Here is an 11,097-nt window from a genome sequence, read left to right on the forward strand (position 1 = left end):
GAGCCTGACAAACTCATTAAGCACAGGGTGTGAGACAGAGGAATGCCAGCTGCAGSGAGGGGAAGCAGGGAACAGATCAGTGCTGTGCCCAGGCTCTGGCAGGCGAGGAGCAGAATCCGGCTGTGCTGCTGCCCACCATCCCAAAACTCCTTTTCTCTCCTGGGATCTGGCAGGATGATGTTTTCCTCCTCTTCTCCGTGGGGCTTTGCCCAGTTTGAGGGTGCTTCAGCCTTCTGGRGACCCTTGCCAGGCACCCAAAGTGTTGTCTTTATTACCAGTTTTAATTATGGCACAGGCACTGTTAAGGGGATAAAAGGGTTTTACCTCGGTATTTAATGGGATCCCAGATACACAGCTCGACAGAAATGCCCCCCGCATGTAGCACAGATTCAAGTTTTATAGATTTCACAAATTAGCAGATCTAGCTAGGATTCCTCAATAAGAAACTTAACAAATGCAGTCATGTCCCCCTGTTCTAAAGAATCCCCTCTGGAATGGGGCCAGAGCCCAGTTCACACAATGTGTCCCAGAGAGAAGGCTCCAACCTTCAGGTTTAAACAGCACAGGGCTCACTGACCCCTCAGTGAGGATGTTTGGTCTCTGCCCAGCAGAACCCTAAACTGAGCTGGAATATCAGGAATTACAACCATGCAGGCCAAGGGTGCAAGGGATACATAAAGGGTACAGAAAATATCAAGGGTTACATAAAAAGGAAAAGTAAAAATCTTCAGGCATCAGAAGTCCTGTGTGAATGAGCAGTTGGGGAACGCTGAATTCAGAACCCCTGAACTCTGACAAGCAGTAGAGTTGGTTCATTTGGCTGTGGCTAAAAAGCCCTGGTCACCTCCTCAGAGCAGAGCAGAAGGACAYTCATCCACACAGATCAAGCATCACCAACTCAGCCCGTTTTTTTGGCAGGAAAACTCGGAGATGAAGGCAAGTGAGGCCGAAGGCAGAGTCCCCATCTGCTGCCCAATCCTCAGGCTGTACCCTCTGCCTTCTCTGCAGAGCTGGCAGGTCATAAGCCAGAAGAAAAGGCTCAAAAACTCATGAGCATCTGCAGGAGGGTGTTGAATATCAGCTGGAATCTTTTCCCTGTGGATACAGTCAGGCACAGGAAAAAGCTGCCCAGGGAGGTTCAGCAATCTCCATCCTTGGAGGCTTTGAAGCCCCAGCTGAATGAAGCTCTGAGGAACGTGGTGTAATCCCAGAGCTGACCCTGCTTTGAGAACTGGAGACCTCCTGGGATTCCTTCARCTTGATTATCCTGTGATTCAAATCCCTCTGATCCTTACAGATTCCCAGACACATTCCCCAAAAGACAGGCACTGCTCCCAAAATCTCTCAGCCATCCTGAACCACCAGAATGGCAAAAAGTGACCCTTTGTGCCACCAGCAGAAACTGATTCAGCCTCGGGATTCTCAGATCCAACAGAATGCCCCAAGTTTGAAGCTGATTTCCCCAAAAGCAGAGGGGGGAAAGCTCTCCTGAACAGCAGGTGACCCAAAGGCAGGTGACCCAAACTGCAGCCTGGAAAAAAACCCATATTAAGAAAAGAGCTTGCAGATTCCCTGGCATGAGCTTTCAGGTGAGAAGGAATTCCTAAAGCACAAAGTAATAGGATTCAGCGTGGTTTGAGGTGTTCCAGATATTTAGAAACTCCAACAGCAAACATGGACTTTTGGCATGAGAGCAACCACACGCATAGGTCTGGAGTGCTGATTGCAAAGTGAAAAATTTAACAAAATGAAGGGAAAAAAACCCAGCCTTTCCCACTTGTGTTTTTCTTCTTTGATTTAGTTGGGCTTATTAAAGTAGGTTTTGTTTTAAGGAAATGCTGTATTTCAGCAGCTAAAATTCCTTTTGCCCTATTAAGTAAACTACAGGGAGTTTCGTCAGGCAGTGCAGCTAACTCACACTGGGAAAATTAGGAATGCATGCATTAGTGATAGCTAAATGTTTCATTGCTAGCAGTGGAATTAAAAAGACCTCCGTGCTATTTTAGCACCACCAATATCGCAGCAAATCCRCTGCGAGATGGGATCTGCCCTCCTAAAAATGAGGAGCTTGGAGCCTGGTGAAATGTCCAAGGTCATGTCAAGGCAGAGCTGGAAATAAAATCCAGGTCTCTTGATTGCCTGTGCAGAGATATGTGTTAAAACAATTACCATCTGCATTTCTGCCTGAATAATTGATTGCTTAATTCAGTGTCTGAACTGAAGAATGGAGTGGGAAAGAAAGGAGGAATTACCTTGTGTCGACCTAAAACATAATGATGTTATTCCTGCAACAAAGTATTTCCTTTGGAGCAGATGGAAGCATTTTGCCTGAGCTAAAATGAAATGCAATGTTGCATTTATTCATTTTTAATTGAACAAGCTGGCTTTTAATTCGCCATGCCTCAAGTTGCCTCCAATACAAAAAGAAAAAGAGACACAACCAGGCTTTTTTGCCAATAATCCTTCATTTTTTCAGCCTTGGCTCTTAGTGGGGTTCAGTCTGAATTCACAACTTTTTAAATTAATTTTCAGTTTTAAATTTTATAAAATTAATCAATTTTAACTGCACTTTCTGGATAATACATGACTGACCTGACCAACAGCATCTYGCTGTGGTGTAAATCACTCTGGCTGCTGTGGAAGGCACCAGTGTAAAAACACCTGGAYACCTGCACCACTTCTGGCAATCACTCTGCAGAGTGGAAACGGTCAGAAAGTCTGACTGTGGTTTCTCCTGCTGTGTTTTTATCCCAATACTGTGGGATAGCGCCCTCTGACAACCCCAAATGTGTCCAGCATTCCCTGTGAGCTCCCCACGCCCATTTTGAACCAGAGGTATCGAGCCACGAGGAACCATTCTTACTTTAAGAGCTTCCAAAAGAACCCTGAGAGCCTCTCCCAGGAATACCAACACCACAGCATCACCTGGCCCTCTGTGTCTGCCTGCTGCCAGAGTTCTGTGTCCCACTTGGACAAAACATCTCTGTTTTTAACTGTGTTTGGGACCACTGGCGGGGAAAAACGAAGCAGAAGCAGCAGCAGGGCATAGTTTGACCTTTACAGACCTTCCTTAACCCCACACTCATCCCTCCCTGCACAAATTAGAGTGGAAATGAATGATGCCAATGCTCATWASACCCAGGGCATTGTYTGARCRTGAAGAAAAATCCTCTCCCCCTTTYCTCTGGGAGGGGAARGAATACAGGACCTCAGGAATACAGGTTGGAAGGGCCCTGTCCATGGCAGGAGACTTGGAATTGTGTGATCCTAATGTCCCTTCCAACCCAAACCAAATTCTGTGATTCTCCCTTTTGCAAACAGCAAAACCATTTCTGGGTTCTTTCTTCTCCCTGKGGATTTTTAAGGTGTCTGAACAGTCAATCCAAGCACACAAAACCCATCAAACCTCTGCTAGAATTGTGCCAACGTTGTGTGAACCTTCTCCTCATGCCCTTGTGAAATCTAGGCACGGGTTTGGGTGGCTATTGGTGAATGAGGGAACTTTGCACATTCAGGTTTTATCCAGACACATAAATACACATCCACAGGGGTGCCAGGGATAAAACTGTCCCTGCCAAAGGCAGGCATGGGCTCACAGCACTCATRCACTGCACCACTGCTTCCAGATGTGCAGTGAAAACCACCAGTTTGTCACTCTTCTGATTTCATGGCACCAGATCCAAATCGCAGGATCTTTTGATTCTTAGGCTCTACAGGTTGTATCAGCTCGGTGTGGATCCTCAGGGTCACAGGCATTTCCATCTGAAGGGCAGCATTTTGCTCTGATCCATTACTCACAATAATTCCCAGTTTTTGCCAGAGAARGGGTGTTCAGAAACAATTCTGGAAGATTCAGACACTCAGAGCCACAATTTGTGTTTGTCAGAGCAAAGCCAATGAACATGCAGAGTATTTTTCTCCYGTGCACACCTCTGCAGTTATTTTCCCTTTTTTTTTCTCCCCCCGCCAGTTGCACTGTGCAAACAATAACCTGTAAAAATTCTAGTCTTCAAAGAGAAGATGACAAAATTTGGGCTGTTCATAACCGCATATGTAACCTGCAGTCTTAAGTAACCACCCAGGCAGTATCAAAAAACTCTCCTGGTAGCATTTACAGCTGTCTGCAGATAAGAATTTGCAGCAGAAATAAAGAAACGAAAAAACCTTATCCAACTATGYTGCACATTTTCTCTGATACTCTCCTCAGAAGCCAAAGCATTTTAAATCCTGAGAGCATCCTTCCTCGAGTTAAACGTGCTCTGGTGGTGCCAGTGTACACCAGTGCTGCATTACATCTGCATTTGTGTGAGGGAGAGCCCTCCTCTGTGTGTGAGATTTATTCCAGAGCGTGTGGCACCGGTGCTGTGAGACATCTGCCTGCTCCCTTAATGAGAGGAGACTTCGTTTCATCCCTACCAATGAATTTATCCTGCACACACACCCTGGCCTGACCTGTGGTTACCAAGCTGCCAATAAAATGTCACCTTGCCCAGTAAAATCAGAAATGGCWTTGTCTCAGGAGCGAGGTGATTCCGAATTAGTACAGACCATCCACATGCAGCTACTTTAAAGAGGACAGTTAATTAGCTATAATTAAGACATGAAAGCAGGAAAGTGTATTGTCTGTCCTGACTGCCTTTTGGAATGCACAAAAATCCCCCTCTAAGTCCCAGTTAATGCATCATCTTGAGTTTAAGACTATCAAGGCATCTTTAATTGTTGTTAATGCTCTGTTTACACCGGATTACTGTCTAATTAGTTGCAATTTGAATATTTAATCTATCCGGAAAGTTTAGATTTTTTTTTTCTTCTTTCTGTCTCATTTCACACACGGAGGCTACAGCCTCCCTCCGGTGATTTTGAAGGCACAGTTCAACAGATTGCTCTCTGAAGCAACTCCTGCCGCTCCTGCTCCGTGTCCTGTCAAACCCCCCATCCCCTCCGGTCCCACACAGACCCTYGCTCCTCTCCCCCTGCAGCACACGCTGCACTGGGGAGCGCTGCGATCCTATTCCCATTCCTATCGCACTCCTGGAGTGTCAGTTCCAGAAAGGTCTCCGTGCATTCGCCAGCTTCTTCCCACCGAAGAGCCAGCCGACCCCTTGCGGGATGTTTTAGTGACGCCCCATACCCCATCCCGAAGGATGTGGCAGGTCTGGGGGACTTCCCCAATGTCACCCCTCTGCCACCGACAGCAGAGACCCCTGCTGTCTCCTTGCCTCAACCACCCCTTCCTCCAACTTAGCTGTCCCTGCTCCCAAACTAGAGGATGGGAAGGAAAAGGAATCCAGCCCGGCGTTTCTGGAGCAGGGTAGCGAGGGGAACGGGCATCTGCGGCTGCTGGGAGCTCCGCATCCCCGCCGCCTGTCCCCGGCTCGGGCTCTGCCCCCGCATAGCCCTGCACAGCCCCTCTCCCCCTTCCCTGGGCCGGCGGGAGCTGGGAGGAAAAGCYGCTCCGCCACAGCGCGCTAGATGGGATTCCTCACGGGGAGCGGGAGGCGAGGGAAAGGAAAAGGAGCACCCGGCGCGCACTTTCCCTTCYACCGCTCCCAAATCTCGCCGCGGCCCCGCAGAAGCCCCTTCTCCCCCCAGATCCCGCCGGGCGAGAGCGGGCGCGGTGATTCGGGCTCTCCGCAGGGCATCGGGGCAGCACCTCCGCGCTCAGCCCCCGCGCTTCCCGGAGCTCCCCCCGGGTCCCTCCGCCGCGGCGGCTGCGGGAGCCGCGGTGCCCCCGCCTCCGCTCCGGGCTCCCGGGGATGCTCCCGGGGATGCTCCCGGGGATGCTCCCGGGGATGCTCCGGGGGATGCTCCGGGGGATGCTCCGGGGGATGCAACGGAGCGGGGATTTGGTGCATGGCTGCCCGGAGGGGGTCGGGCAGGGTGGGCTGGGGGTCACTCACCTCGCTGCAAGGTGACCCGCGGCGCTGCTCCCGCTGTCGCGGCCCGAGGGGCGGCTCAGCGCCCCGGCGCTCCGCCCGGCAGCATCCCCGCGGCGGGGGCGGCCGATGGGCACCGGGCCCGGGGGCTGCGCGCAGCGAGCCGAGAGAGACGGGGCTGCGCCGCCTGCACCGCCTCGGCGGCTCTGTGGGCTCGGCAGGAGGAGGAGGGAAAGGAGGAGGGAGGGAGGGAGAGAGAGAGAGAGAGAGAGAGAGGCAGGCGGAGGGAGAGAGGCAGGAGAACGAGCCCTGCGCGCCAGCGCGGCCAACTTTCCTTCTGCAGCGCAGCAGGACCAGCCTCCCATCCCTCGGTGTGTAACCCCCGCCCCGGGTGAGTACGGCAAAACCCTCCCCTCCCTGACCCCTCTCTCCTCCTCCTCCTCCTCTTCTCTAGGCCTTCCTCCCAGCCAGGGTCTCCCCTGTTTTCCCCCCGCACCCCGGAGCTCCTCCYGCCCCAGCCCGGCTGCCCCACGCCGCAGAGACACCGCCACCAGGAGCTGGCCACAGCTCCCCAGAGCCATGGGGAAGCTCCAGCAGGTCTGCAGAACTTTGATTGTTTGTGTGTTTTATTTTTTAGCGTGATGACGAGCGCCCTGGGCTGCACCCCACSGCGCTGAGGGGTGTTCCCTGCTTTCCTAATAATCCCGCATAAAAATAYGGGGTAAGCGTGTTCATTCATTAATCTTCCCGTTCCCAACAGGCCCGCTGGCCAAGTCATTTCCCTAAAAGCTTCTCTGTCACCGCTTCTTTCTGGATGCTGATGCTTCAACATCCACGGCTCCAAACGCTGTCGGGAARTCACATGTCCCGTTTAGATCACTGCTTTCCTTTGCCTCTGCAGGGACAGAGACAGAGCACATAAAGCCCTGGTGTGGTTTTCTTGCCTCCACCTCTCTGGGTTTTTTTTTTCTCTCACTGCTTGTTTATAATTTTTTATTCATACTCCCCAAATAAGCTGTGCCAAATCTTTGCTGAAGGAGAATGTTCAAGATTTRAAACACAAATTAACTAACTTGAGCCCATCTTAGGGGGTTTTCTCCAACCCTGTTTTCTGCTCTTCCACAACAATTTTAGTTTTAGTCTATCCTGGTGGTATCCATAAAAGATTTTTCTCTTCTTAATATCTGGTCCCTTGTTCATTCCTGAGTTGATCCAGACTGTGGGGAGGTTTTGTATCTTAGAGAAAACAGTTTTTTCTTAATGTAAGAGACACTGGGAGACAATTTGTACACAATCAGCAGAAAAAAAATAGCCCCAAATTATGATCACCCTGATTCTCCGGAGAGTTTTTCACCTTTATTTTCTTGAGAATAGAATTCTCTAAATCACATTCACTGTGCCTTTACCAAGTAAGACTTTTGGGTCTTTCCATTCTGCTTATGCAGGGACATTGCTTTAGGGGGGTTGGCTTGGAACCAAAGGCATTTCAGCTCCTGCAGTGCAAATCCATCAGTCATCACCGYTTCTGATTGGAGACACCAGCTGGTATGGATGGGCGGTGAATTCCTGCTGAAAAACATTTTTTTTTTAGTGACCAAAACGTATTCGTGAAATAGGAGGAAATCCAAAAAGATTTGTTRGTTGGTTTTTGKTTTTTATTTATTTATTTTATTTTATTTTTATTTTAATGGACCGGGRAAGGGATTCTGGCTCATCAAGTCAATTTTTCTTGCTTCCAGGCAGTTTTTTTCCTTCTGACACTTCCAAAAAATATTCTTTTTTCATGCTGTTATCAAAGTGAGGTTCAATGACATCAAGGAAGCAACGATTTTTCTCACTTTTCCTCTACCTTTGCCATTCTCCCTGAACCAAATTAAGCATATTCTTCACCCATTCTGGGAAGACCATGGGACTTTGTGTCCATGAGGAAATCAGGCCTCCTCTGGTTTACTTGAATTYTGCAGCAGAACCAAGAAAATCTAAGTAGAGGAGCAATCACAATCCAACAATGACAGGGGTTATAACCACAGACCAGAGAATAATTCTCCCTTTTTTTCTAGTCAGCCTCTTTTCTCACCCCAAACAACAAAAAAATCTACCAACACTAATTAACTCATAATTACCTAGTGTTAATTGTGCCACTTCCCTGTTTCACTACATTTGCCATAAATTGTCCTATCCCTTTTGCTGGAAAGATAATAATTGTCCCTGATTCAATTTTGACGTTTGGCTGGTCTATGATTTGGTGGCTCCTCTTCTTCCCACAAGGAGAAATTGAGGGGAGGGGGTTCATGGGAGTGTCTAGAAATGGTAATTAACCATCATCCTCAGGAATCAGGGGTGGGATGCTCAGGAATCTGAGATGGGATGGGATGGGATGGGATGGGATGGGATGGGATGGGATGGGATGGGATGGGATGGGATGGGATGGGATGGGATGGAATAGAGGCTCAGGAATCTGGGATGGGATTGATACTCAGGAATCAGGGATGGGATGGATGCTCAGGAATCTGGGATGGGATTGATGCTCAGGAATCAAGGATGGGATGGGATTAATGCTCAGGAATCTGGGATGGGATTGATGCTCAGGAATCAGGGATGGRATGGAGGCTCAGGAATCTGGGATGGGATGCACGGTCAGGAATCCTGGATAGGATGCATGTTTAGGATACCCCAAGGAAGAAAGGGAAAAGGCAGTGCCTTGCAAGTGCTTTCCTGGTCKGTAGGAAGAGCAGCAGCACCACCTATCACTGAGAGGGAAGGAGAGAGGACAGACAGAGAGCTTTTGCTCCTCCTGCCGGTTCTCACTGCAGGACTGGAGCCCAGACTTTCCAGATCACCACAGAGAAACTTCCTTATTTCCTTCTTCCAGCAGAAGAACCCAGCTTAAATCTCTCACTGCACTTTTTGTGCTCAATATTTCCTTGGTGCAAAGCCAGCAGAAGGAGGTGGAGGGGATRGAAAGGTGAAGGTTTTGGGCGAGAAGAGCTCAGAGTTGGTGTTTACAGTGATGATGAACCAGAAAAAAAAAATAGAAACCCTCAGGTGTGCAGTACCCAAAGAATTGTTCATGGCTCAGAGGGCACAGTGAGGCCCCAGGATCTCCCTGTGCTCCAAATTGTGCAGGGCTTTTGTCTTGTGGGCTCTGTCAGTCAAAAATCCTGGCACCAGAATTACTGGTGTGGTCTGAACCGTATGTACCTTGACTATAATTCAGAGTGATGGAACAGAGCAATCAGGAAGTAGCCCAAAAATCTGCAATTTCTTCTTGCCAAAGGCAAAAAAAATCTTTCCACCTAATTGGATCCAACCCCAAAGGCGTAGCCGGGAGTGCTTGCAACTTCCTGAGAAAKAAAAATGGCTGAGCAGTGTGGCTGCTGAAGTTTGTGTTGATTTGTTTGCTGGTAGCTCTRGAACCAGAATAAAAATTAGAGTTTGGATTCAAGCGAGCCGAGCAAGTTTTTATTTTTCTGATTCTGCATTCAAGGCAAATCAGCAAGCAAAAGATACAATTTTTTAGCTGAGTGGATGATGCAGCTCAAGATCAAATGTTTCATTGCTCTGAACTCTTCTTTATAAACTGGGTATGCGTATTTACTTGCAACAGAGGAAAAATCTAAACACAATCACTGCCACTGCCTGCCTAATTAAACCAGGAGTGTCTGCTAGAAATCATCTGCCAGCAGGATGAAGGAGATCCTTACAGCTGATGCTGAACTAATTTGGAGGAACCTGCTAGGAAAAGTGGGACAGGACCAACTTTTTTTATATTCCAGTCTCTGGAATGGTTTGGATCTCCTTTGCCTCACACAAGTTGCTTGAATTCAGCCAAAGTGGCCCAGTTTCCCACATGTCCAGGAGCTGAGAGACTCAGAAAAAAAAATCTGCTTTTATTTTTGCCATCTGTGCCTTGCCTCTCCTGTTGGAATTTTTTGGAAAGCCTTACAGCAAGTCCTGGCACCAGCACTTTCCTGCCCAAAAGGTGGCTCTGASCAGCATGGGCACCTCCAGGGGAGAGGGAATTGTGTGGTTTTTGTGCTGCCTTTGGAGGGAGGCAGGAGAGGCACGGGTTGGTGCTAATTGGGACCGGGCCATCTGTCAGACAGAAAATGTGCCAAGGCCTCTCTGTGACTTTTACAAAGGAAGGAGCCAGCCACTGGTGAAATATTTAGGTCCTTGAAAAGAGACAGACAAATATCTGAGATGATAAAGGTCYCTCTTGGATGTGATTTGGGATCTCCTGAGTTATCTGGCATCTCACCTTAAACACATTTTCAACCTGCTTGGTTGGAATCAGACGCTTCGTGGGAGCTGAGCRCTGTGAAATGTGACCCTTTATGGATTGCTCAGGCACCCAGCATGTCAGGATGTGTATGAACATGGCAAAATATGGAAATGGAATTGTCCTTCCCCAAAAATTCTGATAGTTCAAGTGGCCAGGACAGTAAAATCAGGGATTGGAGGCATCTGGTTCTATAGGGCARCTCCGGATTTATATATGGGCATGCTGATGGGTTAAGTTAAATTAATTTTATTTAACTTCATTAAATTAGATTAATTGGTGATGGATTAAGTTAAATGGGTTGCAGGTTGTCACATGGAGTTGGTTCACCCCCTTAAAGAMATAATTGGGCACGTGGGGAAGCCCTGGATCATMCAGGGAGTGCCAAGGGAGCCAACAYAAATYATCTGGGGGAGATGCAACTCTCTGGAGCCATGGCTGGAAGGAGGAGGATGCTGAGCTGAGTCTCCTGTGCCTGAGTCCCATTTGGCAATTATGATTTAAGGAGAATTCCAGGCCCTTTTCTCGCTGCCTGCAGCCCCCAGGGTGTGGATGAAACCCCACAGGAGCCTCAACAGCAGCTGTGCACAAAGAATGAGATGGATTCCAAATCCTCCATCATCCTTCAGGTTTAAACCAGTCAGTTCCTGTCCTGTAACACGAGAAAAATGCTTTGGGCTGGCAAAACCAGAAGGAAATGGCTTTTTGTTTCTATATTAATAGGTTATGGAAATGAAGAGGAGTTGAGATTTTCTCTTTCTGTCTTTTGCTGATCTGCCATGGTAAGGACACAGCCCCACTGCTCCTCAGGATGTCTGACAAGATCTGTTCTGGCATGGAGGCAGAGGACAGGGCTGGCCTGCCTGGACTGACCRTGGAAAAGGGCTGGACATGACCAGAGAAGGTCCTGAATGTGAGGAACAACGAGAGTGAGAAGCT

At 48.6% G+C, this 11,097-nt stretch overlaps 1 protein-coding gene across 1 annotated transcript in view; it reads right to left on the minus strand.

Moving 5' to 3' along the window:
• Window positions 1-6,179, minus strand: part of SYNDIG1 (synapse differentiation inducing 1) — a 42,407-nt gene extending 36,228 nt beyond the window's left edge. The window contains exon 1 of the mRNA XM_057379348.1: window positions 5,901-6,179. The gene's annotated coding sequence lies outside the window, so the exon portion shown is untranslated. The remainder of the gene's footprint in view (window positions 1-5,900) is intronic.
• Window positions 6,180-11,097: the final 4,918 nt, after the last annotated feature.

The sequence above is a fragment of the Malurus melanocephalus genome, unplaced genomic scaffold (genome assembly GCF_030028575.1).
Source record: "Malurus melanocephalus ecotype Western Australia unplaced genomic scaffold, MMel_1.1 scaffold_402, whole genome shotgun sequence".
NCBI classification, from domain to species: Eukaryota; Metazoa; Chordata; class Aves; order Passeriformes; family Maluridae; genus Malurus; species Malurus melanocephalus.